The sequence below is a fragment of the Puntigrus tetrazona genome, chromosome 3 (assembly GCF_018831695.1).
Source record: "Puntigrus tetrazona isolate hp1 chromosome 3, ASM1883169v1, whole genome shotgun sequence".
Taxonomy (NCBI): domain Eukaryota; kingdom Metazoa; phylum Chordata; class Actinopteri; order Cypriniformes; family Cyprinidae; genus Puntigrus; species Puntigrus tetrazona.
Window position 1 is genome coordinate 21,410,084 of NC_056701.1, and position 18,223 is coordinate 21,428,306.

Genomic DNA, 18,223 nt, shown 5'->3' on the forward strand with positions numbered 1-18,223 from the left:
AAATATATATGGAATCATTTGTGACTAGTCCACAAAAATAGCCCCCACACCAGAACCAACATGTGCTTTTTGTAAGCAACCAGTAATTCCCATTTAGCACAGCCTCTGGTTCTATGGAAACCCGTCTTTCTTTCCCCACTGCTTCAGTGTGCACTCACACCGTTCAGAAAACAGGCTGGAGCGAAAATACAAAAAAGTACGTTAATCCCAGACCAAATCACACAGGAGGCAAGAATCTTTCTTTGAATCCTTTTTAATGACTTGTTAATCATTTTCTGTACAAGTTCTATAGCCCGTGTGTTACAGAGTTCTCCTGCAGTCATTTCACCTGAACGTAATTTGGCCTGTTTTTCTGAGCTCCCTGAACAACCCAAGCTCTTCGCCGCCCTTTCGAACATCCCGTTTTTTTGCCATGCTTCGGCATTTGAGCTACACAACGCTCTTCCAGACACCTGCAGCTCCAGCGCTTCAACACTGGCAGGATGAGGCAGCCAACAATTTCGTACATATAACCTCAAGTTTCCCACCACTACCCAGATGCCGAAACACCCCTCGGAGGATACACTAATAAGAATCCACAGCATGTTGCTGTAAGCGCATTACATGGTAGCCCAGAGTTACAGATGGGCCGGATCCCCTCCTCCCCTCCTCTTCTGTCCATAGATGTTAGTAAAGAAAGAAATAAAAGGAATGCAGTGCTGGGAGGTAAAGGTGTTTGGGAATGAACACTGAAAACGGAGTAAGAGGTGATCGGCCAGGCACAGGGGAGTAGGTGCCGGGAAGGGAGAGTCCAGTGACCGCTGGTGTCTATAGAGAGCTGGCAGTGTGGGAGCACAAAGATTTCGCCTTTCCCGAAGGAAAAACACACCGTTACTGGCAAAAACCGGAAGCCACCTTTCACCACGTTCTTAGGGTATGCTGGAGATTTTGGTTGTCGATGTAAACAACTTGTGATGCCTTTTGTCCGTTTTTTGCATCACAATTTAAAATGCGCCCAAAAAAAAAAAAAAGCAGCAAAAAAGCAATGCATTCCAGAAAGCGAAACCTGCTGGATCGAAGGGGGGGTGTTCGAGACACTTTACAGTCGTCTAGAAATGTTCTATACAGCTAAAATCTCTTAAAATGTTCTGTACAAGTTTAATACTGGCTCTAAAATGCTACTCTCCTGACAACGCACACTGCACGAAAGACTCCTACCCTGAGATGTAACAAGGAATGCTGGGATAGGTAGTCCTTTTTGTTGTTTTTTTGTTTGTTTTTGTTTCTTTTTAAATCTAAAACGCAGAGACTTAAAATTCTTACTGTGACACTGCCAACATTTCCCACCTAGTGGTAAGCATTGTTAAAAAAAAAAAAAAATATTGTAAAAGAAAAATTAGTGTACATCACACAAATATTACAAGCTGAAAAGCAGTAGTAGGTGTAATAATGACAGTTTCTATTTTTCCATCTCACTTCCCAATTCACATAGCAAAAATTATTATTACCCTATATAAGAGTTAGTACTTGTATATACACATGTTGTATAAGTACAATATAGATCAAAAGTGTTGAACAGAAACAATCTTACGACTTTACGCAAGTCAAACCTTTGACAGGTGATGTATTATACACATATATACTCTCAAAGTCATATATAAACGTCTATTGTGTATGTTTGTATACAAATGGTCTCTGTACATCAGTCTCATGCAATTTGTGACTTGTAACCCAACTTTTTTTTTTTTTTTTTCTCCTTCTGGACATGTACATCCCCATATTTACGGTCAAAGGAAATGGCTTATTACCCAGCCAGGTTCAATCTCTTTTAAAAGTCGTTTATCATACACTAAAACAGACACTGAATTACAGGCCAGTTAAAACCAACTGCAACTTAAATGGCAGCTTGCCCTTATAAGGACAGTGGGGCGGAGTTGCTTTAGGTCAGCTGAGCCTCTAGATAGCAGTATGACTTGTGGCATCAAAAAAAAAAAGAAAAAAAATACAGAATACAAAAAATTATATAAAAGAAAAAAAAACTGCCCCTGTCCTTGACTCAAATACAAATGTACAGTTTAAAAGCCATCACTGATGGGACGTTCTTTTAGTATGGTTTTAGTGCTATCTACATAATTACACAATCAGTTGAATCCCCTTTTTGTTCCTCAGTTTACTCCTCTTCTCCCTGAAACATGCTACTGGCACCTTCTATTGCATCCGACTGGTTCAAAGCTCTCCTCCCGTTAAGCTCTCCAAACTGACATTAAGTAGGACTTTTTCATTCTCTGGCTCAAAATCAAGTTACACTCATCAGACAGAGTCAATGAATAATTCTGCCATCGTACGCCCACCCTCGTGTCATTTCAAACCTGTATGCTGCGTTTTCTTCCATAAAACAAGAGAAAGGGCTCAAAGAGAGTTCATCTAAAAATGAACACTGTCATTTCAAACCTGCTTTCTTCAGTGGAACACAATAGAAGATTTGTTTTGAGGTTACCATGACCGCATTTTCTATGTTCCAGAGAAAGAATAGTCAAAAATTTTGGATGACATGCAGGTGAATAAATAAAAAAAAAACCTCTTTAATGCAACTCTTTTCCACATAGCGCAAGTTCACAGCTCCAAGAAAGAGAGCATGTTTGGTTCTGTAAAAGATTGATGCGTATGAAAGTACCATTTCTGATGAATTTTCAGACCTCAATTTAAGTCTGCTAAAAAAAAAAGCAGATGGACAACTCAGAGAACCCTGCATGCAGAACAAAAGTCTTCTGTGGTGTTTTTGGTCATTTTTGTGTTCTATTAAAAAAACAATATTAAGGGCTTGAAACAACACGAGAATGAGATAAATGACAGATTTATCATTTTTGGCAAACTATTCCTTTAAAAATAAATTGAATTGCACTAAACGAATTCAGCTTAATATGATCCAGGAGTAGGCATAAAATAGTATCTTGTAAAAGCCTTTTAATGTTTAAATCTTAAACCTTTAGACGATGCAAAAAAAAAAAAAACCCTGGACATGAAAGAGCAGAATTCAATGGTTCTGTCTGACAGTTTAAAAATAAAACTAAAATGAATCGGCTGAGGATGAGGCCCCAATCTACAGTATTGGCACCACTTATGTTATTTTCATCTCTTCCCTCCTACACACTCAACAGCATAGCTGCTCCTGTTACAGTACATCTCTCATATTTCCTGTTCCTGATCTAAACCCTGAGCCCTCCCGCATCCCAAAACCCTGAGATCTATCTTCTTTTAAGTAAAAGGTGTGCCCATCTAAATACTGTTTCTCCACTACGCCTCCAAGTTGGACTCCCGAATGAGCTACGTGAAGGCCTTTTCTCCCGAAACCTGAACTTCCTGCCTGATCTTCTAAGAGTAGGAGAGGTGGGATCCGTTGGAGATGTGCGACGTCACTGACCGCGATTCCTGGCTCAAACCTCCATCAGCGCCCGACCACCCGGGCACCTCCGCCCGAGGCTGTTCTCGAAGCGGCCTGGACTGTTTCTCAAAGCCATCAGGCTGGGGCCCCTCACAGCCAAGCTCTCGCCCCCTTCCTCCGTAGCCACTCTGAGAGGAAGAGGAGGAGGAGGAGGATGGAGGAGAAGAGGAGAGAAAAGGAGATGGGCGGAGGAGGAGGTGGTGGAGGGAGGAGAGCAAGGGACTGGGAAGAGGCGTGGGACGAAATGTGATGCGAGTGGCCATGAGAGGAGGATGAAGAGGAGTGGTGGTGGTGGCCTCCACTTCCTCCTCCTCCGCTGCCTCCTCCCCACTCCCTCTCTCGGCTGTCACGGTACAGGTGTGGTGTGCTCTGGTGGTGGTACTGCTGCGGCATGTAGCGCAGGTGATGGTGTGAGGACGAAGACGATGCTGACGAGGCGGAGGAGCGAGAGCTTGGAAAGCCACGGGCGCCCATGCCGTCTAAATCCCTCTCTCGATCTCTCTCTCGGCTGGAGATTTGCTCCACTTGGCTGAAGCCGGCTGTACTGTTTTGACTTCGCCAAGAGGGCGGTGCCACTGAGTTTTGGACACCGTGGCTCCACTGGCTGCCTGAGCGGGGCACGGGACGCGACGGCCAGCCCCCGGGTCCGGATGAGGGAGGGTTGGGGTAACCCTGATTGTATGCCTCAGCAGGGATGCCACTCAAAGCCATGTTACTAAAGCCCAGGCGCATGCTTTCAGAATCGAAGGACTCAATTTCTCGAGCTTGGTGCTCCAGAAGAGCCCGGATTAGCTCAGAGCGCTCATTTTGCAGGGATAACATCTCCTCCTCGATCTGAAGACAAAAGGGTGACCAAAAGACAAAGAGTGAGAAAAGTGGTCTATGCTTAAAATATAGTATTGTATATTGCGTAAACCATGACATATCTGCAGGACTCTTTTGTAACATTATAAAATTAAATAAAATGATTGTTATTTTCATCAATTTAATACATCCTAGGTTAGAAGGAGAACGAAAAAAAGCTAGTGATAGTGTAAGTAATATAAAGACAGTTCACCCCAAAACTAAAAATTCTGTCATCATGTACTTAATAAACTAATTTGTACAGATTTGGAACAACACTGAGTAAATGACTGAAAGAATGATCATTTTTGGTGCACTACCCTTTAAAGTCACAATAACCAATTCATTTAGGAACATTAAACCCATTTCTCTCTCCTACCCCTCTGCTCAAGGAGAGCTCTCCGTATAGACACCCTCTGCTCCAGGTCTTGACCTCTCTCTCATGTTGTGTGTCTGTGTGCATCTTTATTTTGCTCTGATAAGCATTCAGCAGCTCAATTCCTGCTGCAGGCTGCATGCTAGCGCTCAGCACTCAATCCTCCTGAGTCTCATCCAATCGCAACTGTTGGAGTAAACAAAAGAGGCAGGACATCAGTAGAGAAGCAGCCAACCAAGAGATTTAGGTCCAGTGTGGTACAGGAACTGTGGATTAATTGGCGAAACCTCTAAACCAGTCCAGAAAATTTCATGTCGAAAAATAAAAAAAAAATTGTACAATTAATTTGTTTGAAAGAAAATGAATAAAATTTTAATGGCCATCAGTTTTTGTTTCTCTTCACATTATTGTGAACATTACTAAACGCACTTGATTACTGCCTTTTATATTAAACTATATTATTGTTAAAGTAGTATTACATAAAGCCTTTTTTTTTTGAGAATATGGGCAAAAAAAAATAAATTCTCGACTGGTTTTATGGAATTAACTCATTCTGTTTTTTTTGCACATCATTCTGTGATTGTGCACCACTGAAAAGGAAACAAAACATTAAAGGTCTCTCCTTGCCTTTACACACAGCCTGTGTGGACAGCATGTCTTTGATGGAATGGTCGTACTGCTCAGCCAAGATGGCCAATTTACGTGTTTGCTCCTCTTTGAGTCTCTTCAGCACAGTCTTATGTTCTGATTTGGGAGTGGTCTCCAGCAGGTGGTTGTGCAAGGCTTTGTATTGTCGTGTCTGAATCTTACAGGTGTCTTGGAACTGACGTTTGATCTGGAGCTCTTTCTGTCTGAAAGAACAAAGTGCAAGAAACATGCTTGAACACCTGACATTTAAGCAAACAAATGTCTTTTATTCCTCTGGTGTGTATTCATCATGCTTGATAAGGTGTCATTTAGATGGTAAGCAGACGCTTTTTTTGTACAAAAACAAAGCGTTAGACTTCTGCGTAGCACTAAAATCTGAATTCAGAAGGCTCCAATTCCAGTTAGAAAAAAACAGGATGCATTTGAACGCAATTAGAGTTAAATTTGGATGATGTATGCTCTTTAATGCAATGTTCTAGTAATTATTAATCACCTTTAAAATAATCTGTTCTTGTCCATTTTGTAATTCGTTCTAAATTAAACCTCAACATAAGCAGTCAACTCTCAATTTAGTCCAATCCTCTCACCTTTAAGCTCTTGGTTGCCAGCGGACCTCCACAGCGTGTTTCTGATGGAGTTCCTGCTCACGCCCGCTTATTATACTCCATCTGATTGGCCAGTTCACTCTGGTGCTGTGTGCGGATCAGGTCTGCCCGAGTGCGCTGGACCAACCCCAGCTGCCTGAACTCCAGCTCTTGAGTGGACTCCGTGATGTCTCAACAACATAGCTTTCGAGATCCTTCTGAGTCTGAGCGTTTATTTAAGTCCTACATGGACAAATAAAGACATAACAAAAGATTACAGACAAAAGCGTGACGTAGAAGGCAAATAAATAAACAAAATAATATAAAAAAGGGAAAAGCTCATAGATGCGTTTGTCTAACCTCTCTGAGCAGGTCCTGCTCTAGATTGTGTTGCACCAGAAGCATCTTTCTCTTATATTGCTCGGCACTGCAACTCATAATACTGCCTCTGTCGCCGTAATAATGAAGCCTCTTCCTCAGCCTGAATCTGCTGCAGACACTCTTTCTGGCCCTCACCAACCATTCCTGCTTCTCTCGCTTCGGTGTAGATTGGTTCTCGCTCAGCTCCTGTTGCCATAGTGCAGGATTTCAGAGTGACAAAAAAAGTAAGTTACTTATCATTAATGGTATTGATGTATATGGTACAAAAGAGTTTGACCATTTTATTATTTAATGCTACATCAAGTAGAGTTCCGCTGAATTTATAGTCATGAAGACAGAAGGACAGTTAACTCTTTGACAGCACACCTCCTTGAGCTGCTCCTTTTCGTTGCCTGTACTGGCGTTTCTGGGAATCCAGCAGGCTGTTGAGTTCTTTCTTCTGCTGGTTCAAAATGTGCTGCTGAAATTTTTTCTCTTCTGTCTGTGCAGCTTTAATCTTTCAAAAAAAAAAAAAAAAAAAAATACTTTGTTACAAATATAAAATTATAACATTTCTTATCAGAAATAATGAAAACCAATCAAAGTCCAAACATTTCCATCAAAGAATGCCATGAAAAGTAGTAAGAAGCTTTTTTGATTTTGTAATAATATTTTACTGCATTTTTATCAAATAAATGTAGTTTTTGTAAGCATATGATATTCCCATTCTTCCACATAACAGAAGCAGGGATAGTGAAAGATTAAGTATTGTTTTCTCTTTCATTTCTCACCTCTTTTCCAGGATGGCCTGATGTTTCTTACTCAACTTGTCGGGCTTCACTGCTAAAAGTTGTTTCTCTGGGTCTCCAGCTCTTTGTCCAGTCTGAGCTGATGCTCATCCATCTCAGACTTGAGTTTGTTCTCCAGAGCCAGCAGCTGTTTCTGGTGTTGCCTCCTCATGCGCTTGTATCCGGACATCTGCTCCCTCAAAGCTGAGCCCTGTTCGTGCTCCTGAATCTGACGCGTCACCTGGAAAGAAACGAAAAGGAGAGAGGAGAAAAGAATGTTTCTTAACTTCTGATATAATGAAAACTGAAATGGTCTCTGAGAGGCAGATCAGTCACAAGCTTACAAGAGAGGCTGTGCGGATAGTGGCAAAATGGTCTCTGTTTCGTGCATTCCTCCTCCGAAAGCGGCCGAGGACGGCTGCTGAGGGAGACTCCATCTCTGGCTGATATGGATCGTCGAATATTATCACGTGCCCTAACAGATAGATGCACAATTAGGAATTAGTCAAGGAAAGACTGTTTCAGAAGCAGCGCGCTGTATGTCATAAATTACATACAGTGGGCGGTGAATGATGGAGCTGTTGGGCGTGACCGTCTGCTCTCCCTCCTGCATCATGGCCATCTCAGCGCTGTCATCAGAGCCATCGCCAGGCTGTTGACTGAGGAGCTCTGGGAGCTGGCGCTGATGGACATAGAGGGCACAGACTGAGAGCTCTCCATACTGTTCACTGTGCCCGTTTGCAAGAGGTACTGCTCTGCTTCTAAAAAAAAAAAAAAAGAAAAAAGATGTCATGCTCTTTTCCTGTTTTCTGCAGTATAGAATATAACAAAAGAAGCAGAAACTGGGCTGAACTGAACAGAAGGACCAAAGACAATGCTTGACAAGCCTTTGGATGTACCTCTTCCTCCTCTCCTCCTTCCTGTGTACAGGGCCGTTTAGAGTTTCCTGAAACAGGATCTTCTTCATCTTCCTGTACTGCAGGTTGTCCAGCTCGCACAGCTCTTTGGTGCGCGTGATCAGATCCATCACTACAGAATGGGGCACTCTCGGCATAGGAAATGGTGCTGTGAAGGGAAAACATGATGTGAACCACAGAGCTTTGTTACACAATCTTTATATTTACAGTACGAATAGAAATTTTCCTATCTGAGGGCTGCTTATAATTTCATTTAAAAAATTTCAATGTAATTACTGTGAATTTTATATTAATTAAACAATCATTACTGATAAATATTAATTGAGCTTCAAAACGATTTCTGATAGCTCATTTGACACTGAAGTAATGGTTACAGAAAAACTGATTTTACAATTAATTTTTATTTTTAAAACAGTTACTTTAAATTGTAACTTTTACAATATTGCTTGTTTTACTGTAATTTGATTAAACAAATGCAGCTTGGGTAATCTAAAAGTCATTAAAAAAAACTATACAAATCCTTGAGCCTCAATGCTCCGAGGTGATACAGTAGTGTTGACTATTTCAAAATTCTTCTAAATTTTACATGCGGTCTTAAAAATATGCCGATGAGATATAAGCACTCTTTTGATGGACAAGGAAGTAGTGGTTGAATTTGCACAGCTCAACGGCCAAAAACCTTTTCATATTCAAAACATGTTTGAGTTAGAAATCTCTAAGAGTAAAAAGACATTTCATCCAATTTTCGTTATTGTACTGTAATATAAAAGTGCATAAGAACTGTGATTATTTCAAACAAGGCGATTAGGTAATGATGACAGCAAGAACAAAAGTTCCAAGGAGGAGAAAAAATACTCTGTGAATGAAATGAATAATAAATACAAGAGTGAAAAGAGTCAAAAAGTGTATGCGTCTCATTCTGTTCAAAACTCACATTGAGCAGCACATCTGAGGTGAGGCCTGTCCTGAGGATCTTTTGAAGACAAGAGTCCACAAAGTTACGGAAGTAGTCCGACCTGCAATAAAGAGAGGGGCAAGAAAGCATAAGTTAAACACACATAAAAAGACAGACATACAGAAAATATAATGCTGCAATAATTCCATATCAACCATATTTTTCAATTAACAAATGGGCACTGTCTGCCCAGCCATTTAGAAATTTATTATGAAGGCTTCCAGACAGCTAATTGAGCAGTTTTACTGCAGTGATATACAGTGTGAATAGAAATGTTCCCCATCTGACGGCTGCTTTTAGACTGGATTAGGAATGAGAGAGAAAGCCACTGAAACAGACAATCCGCAAAACCTCATGTGCGGCAGTATATGACCTCTACCAGTTTCTCCTCCTCAAAGCAGTCAAAGCATTGCATATAAGAGTCTGAGTAGAGAGAAAGCAGCTGGAATAAAGACAAACAGCTCACCTCAAAAAGAATGTTACCTTTCATTACAGGTACATAGTGCACGGACATATTGATTATGGATGATTTATTATCATATGACAATAAATAACTGTATTAAGTTAAGTTCTCTTTACACACACACACACACATATACATATACATATATACACACATATACATACACGCACTTTCATATATGCATTTAGCTAATAAAACAGAAGTTCATCCACAAATTGCAAAACAGAAAAACAAATAAAGCAGAAAAGACTAAACCAAGTAGTTAAGATAAGAGATTGAAAAGAACAAAAAAAATCTAGACCAAAGTTCTCACCAGTGGTTTGACGCCAGGACAGGGCTTTCGTTTTGCGCAATGTGGTATAAGGCACTCATAGCATTCATATTGAACAAGGGTGGCTTCCTTTCAGCTAGAGAAAAAGACAAATAGAAATATAAAGCCAATGCAAACACACACACACACACACACACACACACACACAGAGGAGGATGAAGTGAAGGATGGGCAATCAGAATTCACTGTGAAATGACAGAGACTAAGAAGTGCAAGTGAATAAATGAAAATGCTGGAAGATTGAGGTGACTGAAAGAGAGGTGAGACCAAGAGAAAGAGTAGAAGTTAGCTTACAACCCAAAGCAGCTTAGACACTAAAACCCAAATCCCTTTCCCTAGCAAAAGACATAGACACAACACAGACTCGCAAGCAGTGAAACACGCTGGCCTAAATAAACCCTCTTAATGCTCGACGTGACCTGAAGTTTCAGAGGTTAGTGGGAGGTGGGACGTCACGGATCATTTTCAAACCATCACAAACCTAGTTCGATGCAGGTGATGCCAAGAGACCAGGCGTCCACCTTCCCGTCATACTGCCCCTCGTCCATGGCTAGAATAACTTCTGGGGCCATCCTAAACACGAGAGGGGACAGATCATGTTATACAGGACTGTCTTTGCTCTTTTGAAACAAATAAAATCTAATTCTACTGTACAGACACACTATAATATTCACAACCTCTTACGCAATTCACGCAGAGCCCATTTATGGACAAAAAGATTATAGCCAAAACATTGACCGTTTAAAACCGAGATTTATGGCCATCAATATGACTCTATTACAATCATTTTAATGTAATGTACTTTATCCTTGGCCATGAAATGTTTGAAGCTTATTTTTGCCATTGCGCAATTTATTCATTGCGATTAATTACTTTCATTTAGGGGAACAAACCCAGACTAAAATTATAAGATGACTTCAAGCTAAATCAAATTATAGAACCCTTCAACCAAATTATCAACTGCATTTACAACACCAGTAAAGGTGTACCCACAAAAGAGTTGGCAGGAGAAACTATTGAGGCAGAGCCAAAATCTCCAAGCTTCACCTGACCTGGCTCAGTTAGCAGAATATTACCTGCCTTCACATCTCTGGAAAAAGAAAAGGATAAAAAAAAATGCACTGAAAAAAATCTACTGACAACAAGCTGAGAAGCTTCAACAAAACGAGTTGATGTAAAGATAAAAACAGAGAGCAGGAAGGGTCTCACCTGTGTATCATGTTATGAGAGTGAAGGTAGGCGAGGCCCTGGAAGTGCACCGTGGGTAATAGCAGCTATTTCCACCTCCTGCAGAGGCTTTTTATGCACTGTAGGAAAAAAACAAGAGACTAAATATTTCACACTGGGAAAGTAACAACTTAGAAATCTGATGATTACAATATTTACACCTGCACATGCAAACTGATGATGGTACAACTACAGCACGGCAAATATAAACAGACACCTTGAGCGTCAGACAGGGGCGGCTGAGGAGAGCATAACAGATTTATTGGTGAAGAAAGGAGGGCGTGAGGCAGTAAACATGAACTACTCACCCTCTAAAAGATCAGAGGCTGATCCTAGACAGTATTCCATCACCCAGCTAACAGGAGAGACAGACAACATTAGCTTTGCATGCCAAACACATCACTCACATACATATGCGGACGCGCTTACCCATGCTGTGTGCTCTCTGAGGTAGCACCCTTTGTATTCGATGGTATTGGGGTGTCTGAGCTTCTGCAAGAACTTCACCTCCTTTATGATGTCCTGCCATTTCTGAGGGCCAACACACCAAGCATTAGTAAAGGGTGATTTGCGAGTTTTAAAAGAGTCTGACTTGGTACGCGGAGGTCCAAACTGTATTTTGATCCTGACCTCGTTAGACTGCTTGCCACTGAATGACATCTTCTTGATGGCCACCACTTCGTTGGAGCGTACATCATGAGCCTGAAAGAAAGATACGGTCATGCCGAGCTCTTACACAAACATCAACGGCAATAAAAACAAATATCGGCGTGGCTTGCTTACAAAGTACCACGGCTCGAAGCTGCCATGACCGATCTCGCGGAGATCAGTAAAGAGCTTCTCAGGATCATCCCTGTAGAAGAGTTCAGACACCTCTGAGTCCTTTGCCAGGGTCCCAGCACGCACACTGGCAGGCATGACTGGCTCCTGGGATGCACAAAAATAGAGAAACGAATGTGTAACTGTGTATGCCAAATACACTGTATTGTGTTTATCTGAATCTCATTATCGGCCAATTATGTTTTTTAATTGAGAATTTAATAAATAATTTAAGTAATCATGACAGGCAAGTTTAAATATTAGAGCCAGTTTAAAGTCACCAGTCACCATCTTCTTTAGGATACTAGAAACTACATTGTTTAAATAGTAAGATATTGGCTGTAGATTGCGGCATGAATGATTTGAATCAGGACATACTGCCTTTGAAGACAACATCTGTTCCGACATGCAAGTCACTTAACAGCTTATCAATGTACAAAAATTAACCAATGGGTTTGTCGAAGATGTTAAGTTTTTTTCCCCCCCAGAACACCATGTGACATCAAATCAGACTGAAAAAAAGAGCAACAAAAAGCATAGTCAGAGTCGCTGTTTACAAGTTAATTTACAAAATGACACCAGTCACAAATAGAGAACGGCCAAGATATATTTATGTGTCAAAATGTACACTGTACAACTGTTTGGGGAACAACATTTGCAATTTTTTATTTTATCAGATTACTCAACCAATTAATCAATCACTCATGTAATTTTTTTTGCTGCAAAAATGAATATTTCACAGTATTACTGCATTACCGATTATGCTGCATTTTTGATCAAATAAATGCAGCACAAGTCAAAGCATAAACATAACATTGTAAGACCCAGTAACATTGTAAAGGTTAAATTATTTTATTTGATCTCATTTAGTGTGACACAGTGGATGACAATCACTATCATGTCTGCGGTTCCATTTCACACATAGTGAAATAAAGAGAAGTCCTGTTAGGTGGAATTTTTCAATTTGTGCCACTATAACTATAACACTTCTGAATTTCTAAATGTTTTCTCAAGAGACTGTGGTGATAAAGTGAAAAAGGTCAAACTTTTGCCTCTTCACACAATCCAGATGTGTCCACTGTCGTGTTATTAATTTTTGAGCTTTTCAAAAGACAAGACATGCTGTTTACTAGCCACTACTTGCTTATGCTTATGTCACCACCGATGGCCCAGCACACACGTTGTTAAAGAAAGTAAAAGTGTGCAGTCTGACATGTTCCTTGCTGAAAATAGTAGACACAGACGACAAAAAATTGTGTGGTATATACTGGACTTCAGTAAGAAATAAAACATTTAAATCAAAATGCTGGGTTAAAAAGAAATTCTGAAATGAAACCAAGGATGAAAAATAATCAAAATGCCACTCTAAACCTGTGAAGTCCTCTCATCTCTTCTCTGGCTTGGCATGTATGCCACAATCTGGCATCTGCAGCACACCATAAAAGACTCAGAAGTCTGTGACCCACTTAGAAGTTGTGAGACTCGGTGCTGCGCATTAATAATGAAGATGCAGTAATCTGCCCTGGTTGGATGATTCAAAATCAGATGTGTCGTTCCTTCTTTTTCATCTTCTTCATGTTAACACATCCAATGCTGTTTGCTTGCACCGTCAGCGAATGTTGTCTGAATATTGGCAAATATTGTAAAGAAAAGTAGACCATCGTTCGACACGTCACAGAGCTGGTTAATTTACATTTAAACACAATCCATACAGTACACACGCTTCAACAAATGTAAAGAACATCCTGATCTCATTTGCATAATAAATTCACACATTATGCACAGTGGAAACTTAAATATGTATTCAGGCTTCAGGCTGAGTGGTTCAGTACAATGTTTGTGAGGGAGTTAAAAAAAAGGTAATAATCATGTTATTAACAATTTGCAAGGCTAAAGAATTTGGTAGATTGATAAAAGCAATGTCAATGCAGTTTCCTTTATGTTTTTGTTACTATAATTATCCTTTTGTAATCCTATTAAATGTTACTCTTAAAAACAGCTATAAGAAAAACTGTAGTAAATGGCAACTTCGGTAAATTAAAAATATTCAGATGACTTATAGAAAATGTGTGTCAGAAACCTGACCTGATGAAACCATTCACATGATGACCATGCTCCGGTGATGATCGATACTGAAATCTGATCTAAATGTTTGCTGGGTAGTAGTAGCGCATCTAAACTCTGAAATGAAACACACTCAAGCGTAGAAGACTACGAAGACATTCAGACATTAGTTTGCTTATCAGACAGGTGGAGACTTGCAATTTTTGAGATTCTTTTGCTCTTATCTTGATGTCTTTACTGGCTTTACTGGTTTTTAGAACACTAATCAAATCCAATGCACACCATTTTCTACACTGTACCACTCAGTCCTGACTTCAGTCTGTGGCAGAACTGTTAAAAAAATAAATAAAATTTCACAAAACCATGAACACTGAGCTGTTGTATCAACTCACAAATATTAAAATATGAAACACCACAATCTGGCATATTAAACTGATTTAACAATAGACTGTCATTCTGAGTCTAGACATGAAGCTTTCCTTTCAAAGAAATGTAAATGAATAGAAACCACGTAGATATTGGATTTAAGAGATAAGAGGGCCATAAAATCAACATGGACAGTTCAAAACCTATTTTTAGCTCTGTAATCTGACAGGTTTCTGAATGAAACACAATATTAAAGTGGGAAAAGTAGGGTGGGACTTGATGTGATCTACTGGGAGCTGACAATGGAGCCAGATGGCTGAAGTGAAGGGGGTTGAAAAATGGGTATCTGTGATATCAGTAGAAAAAGGAGAGTCGTTTCCTTATACCTTATATCCATTACTAAGACAACACCGTAACAGAAATAACATGCATTAAGAAAGAAAATAATGTCCACTGGCTATAAATGTTTTGACATTACTGAATTAGACATTGAGTGCAACAGATTAGTGAAAAACTCAAATTTAGGGTGGGTTCTATTAACTGTTTTTGAGCTACTTGCATGTGATTGGTTAGAAAAGTCCTACATCCGCTACCAGAGAGAACCCTGTAGATTTCACTAGAAAGTTGCGTTATAACATTTTAAACACTACAAGGTCAAGCCTGTTTAAATAACTGTAACATGCACGTTGTTCACAACAAGATCAATAACAGGCATTCAGAAAGTAATTTTTCATTTCATGCCAACTTATTTTAAATGGAGCACAGATGACCTATCATAGACATGGCCGTTTCAATGAACACATGTTGGGACGATCAGCTGAGAAAACAGCTCCAGAACAGACACTCGGATCGGAATATAATACTTCAACCAGACACCCCTGCACAATAAGTCAGATGGGTGACTCAATCACACAGAGGAGGCAAGAAAGAAAGCAAAATCCAAGGAAGTTCATTTGAGTTTCAAAGCTTTTAGTGGCATAGGAAACTTTTGTCATTTCTGGTTGCTGTAATGAAGACTAGAAAATACATCAAGGAGCAGCACATGTCATTTGAGCTCTGTGGATCACCAGTACTTCCTTTGCTTCAAACAGCATGATTACAGGGTGGTGGGGTCTATGGGATGGAGAAGCCTATTTCGCATTTCCTGTTTTTAAAGAAAGGAGGTTCACGTAAGATCTTAAGGGGAAACCCACAGCTCCAAACCCATAATACGACTCTTAAGAACAGTAGTTCTGAAACGTCATACTCCAAATCTGTATAATTAAGGGACAGTTCGTTTCAAAAATGAAATTTCTGCTATCGCTGACTCGCCCTCACTTCATTCCAGATCCGGTCATTCATTTTTGAATGACAAAAATGAAGACATTTAATTAAAAAAATCTGAGAGGCTTCTGACCCAAACTTGATTTAAACAATGTATTAAATCTATTCATCATGTAAAGCAAAGATGTAGACTCAGAAGGTCGCATGGATTTTCAATTAAAGTGAAATATCTCAGGTTCATTAAAACATATCTTCATTACATCTTCTTATGGGCTTGGATTAGGGTGAGTAATCGATGAAAGCATTTTCATTTTTGGACGAAACACCCATTAAACCCCATCTCATTTTTATCTTCAAGTCGCACACATAGGCTCCAGGAACCGGGTGTGTCATCTAAAACTTGCAGCAACCGAGACAGAGGTGCATCTTTACAAAGTATTGATGAGGTCTTTGACAGTCTCCTAACATTACACAATAAATATCAAGTATTGATCACACTTAGCCTGATGCACTATTATTGTACTTAAATGGTGCCCAGTAATGTTCCTCCATCCACTGAGTGCACTTAAGTCTATAATGTGTAGTTGAAGCACACCTTTCACGCCACTAAAACCTTTCCTGTGGACTTTGTGTGGTGTGCAGCACTTTTGTTGGCCTCTGGGCTGAATGGATTGTCAAGAGCTTTAAAAAAGTGCGAAGATTTGCATACTATTGTATAAATGCTAATTAGGGATGGGGCAGAATCAGTTTCCGGTGTTCTGCTGTAAAAGGGAAACTAAACAATAGAGAAACGCGCCGGCTTTGTCTCAAAACTGAATTTTGGAGTGTTTTTTAAGAGACAAAAAACATCGTGTCCGACGCTCACTAGGTTTTGCGACACGTGCACTGCCTTAACGTGTAACAGTTGTGATTTTAGTACAATCCCCTGCTTATGCTGCGATGAGAGAAGATGTCCGGCTAGTTCGCGACAGGCTCAAGATGAGCGTCAGTCAACAACGAAAGCCTGAATCCTGTGCAGCTATAAATGCCCCGCAATCGCCATTGTGTAATAAAATCAAGTGTTGAAGTAAAACAGACTGTCTTACCGTGGCGTGCCGCGATCCTGTTCTTTATTCCCCGTGAATAAACGGTTATCCGGCGTCCTCCGCAAATAACCGTGGCGTTTGCTGTTTTTTGTCCGCTGTGACGCTTCAAATCAACACACGGTCCATATTCCTACCAACGTCCGCCTTCTAGCGTGCTCAAGAGTTTAATAAGATAACTATGAACGCCGTACAGCACTTTAGTGTCTATGAAGTCTTTATCTCACTCTTTCGCTAACGGTTCGTTAGCCAGCTAGCCAGAGGTTTCCTCTTTGAATACGGGCCGCGGCTGGTGTACCTGCTCGCCCGCTCCCGCGCCTATCATATTGCACAGTTACATCCGCACTTTTGATTCTCGGTATGATTTGAAGACTAATTTTATTATGTGTCTGATTGTCTTTCTACCTAACCCCCTTTTTTGTCCAGGAAACGCAAAATGGCTACGTGGGGCGGGAGCCAACCGGAAGGAAGGTCAAAATTATTTGCCATGTATTTCCGGTGAAAAGTGGCGTTGGGTGTCTGCCATCTTGATAAGGACAAAGGATTTTTTTCCGATAATAAACTAACATAAAATGATATGTTGTACATACATAAGTTTAGATTATAACACTGCTATAATAAACAGACTGGTCTTTTAAACAGAAGAGGTGTGTTTATAGCTACACTTTGTGTTACATGTCAGCTTGTTTACTGAGCCATGCCGTTTTTAAAGTACTTTTTTGATGCAGAAAAGCCCTAAATAGCAAGATTTTAGCACGTTGCCTTTGCCTTATACCAAGTGATAAATACCATTTGCAATTATTTTTATTTTATTTTATAGTGTTTATCAATTAAGAAAAATATATCCATTAGAATCCATTACAGTAATCGCAAGAGCAAAAACACGAATCAATTTGCATTTATTTATAATTAATAAAACGCAGGTTGATTCAAAGATACTTCACATCAATAAACAGGTCAAAAACAGTATAAATGCTGTTAAATTAATCAGTTACTTGAATATAAATAGTATTTAAATATTCTTAAACTGATTAATGTAAATCTGAATTAATGTAAAGCAGCTCTACAAAAGTCAATAATGTTATTATTCAGTATGTAAGAAAGTCAATTTTAAATGTTGATTAATTTCAGCTTAGTAACAGCGTTCAGTTTAAGTTCTGTTCTCGTCCTATCTCGTTGGTGTAGTTAAATCGATATACCAATCAAAGGACACAAAGGTTAATATCCTACCAAAACTGATAACTAAAAGGGATGGGTAATGACTATACATTTATGATATGCACTTTTAAGTGCAATGGGTTTTTTTTTTGTTTTGTTTTTTTGCCAGGGTCCAGTCTCTTTGTGAAAGCTAATGTTACACAAACATGTTACACTAATGGACTTTTGAACTCATTAAAGAAAGTGTCAACATGAAGTTAACTTTTAAACATTTACTGCCTTTTATTGCTAGTTACTGGTACCTAATAAAAAAAAATACAAAATGCAGTTGAATATTCAAAACATACTATATAAATAAAAATGTACTAAATGTGTCTAAAAATGTAAAAATAAATTAATAACATATGATGCTGACATATCAGGGAACTATCAGGATTCTGTGACCCCAACCCCAACCCCTTTTCACAGAATTTGCATCATTAGCATTGATGACAACTTGCTTTATCCAGTCACCTAGTTGTACTAGTTTTTTTTTTTACTATAAATGAAGCTGAATAT

The 18,223-nt window shown here is 39.6% G+C and overlaps 2 pseudogenes; both read right to left on the reverse strand.

Moving 5' to 3' along the window:
- Nucleotides 1-16,617, reverse strand: part of LOC122337841 — a 131,022-nt pseudogene extending 114,405 nt beyond the window's left edge.
- LOC122337079 lies at nucleotides 3,332-16,641 on the reverse strand (annotated as a pseudogene).
- Between the last annotated feature and the right edge of the window lie 1,582 nt (nucleotides 16,642-18,223).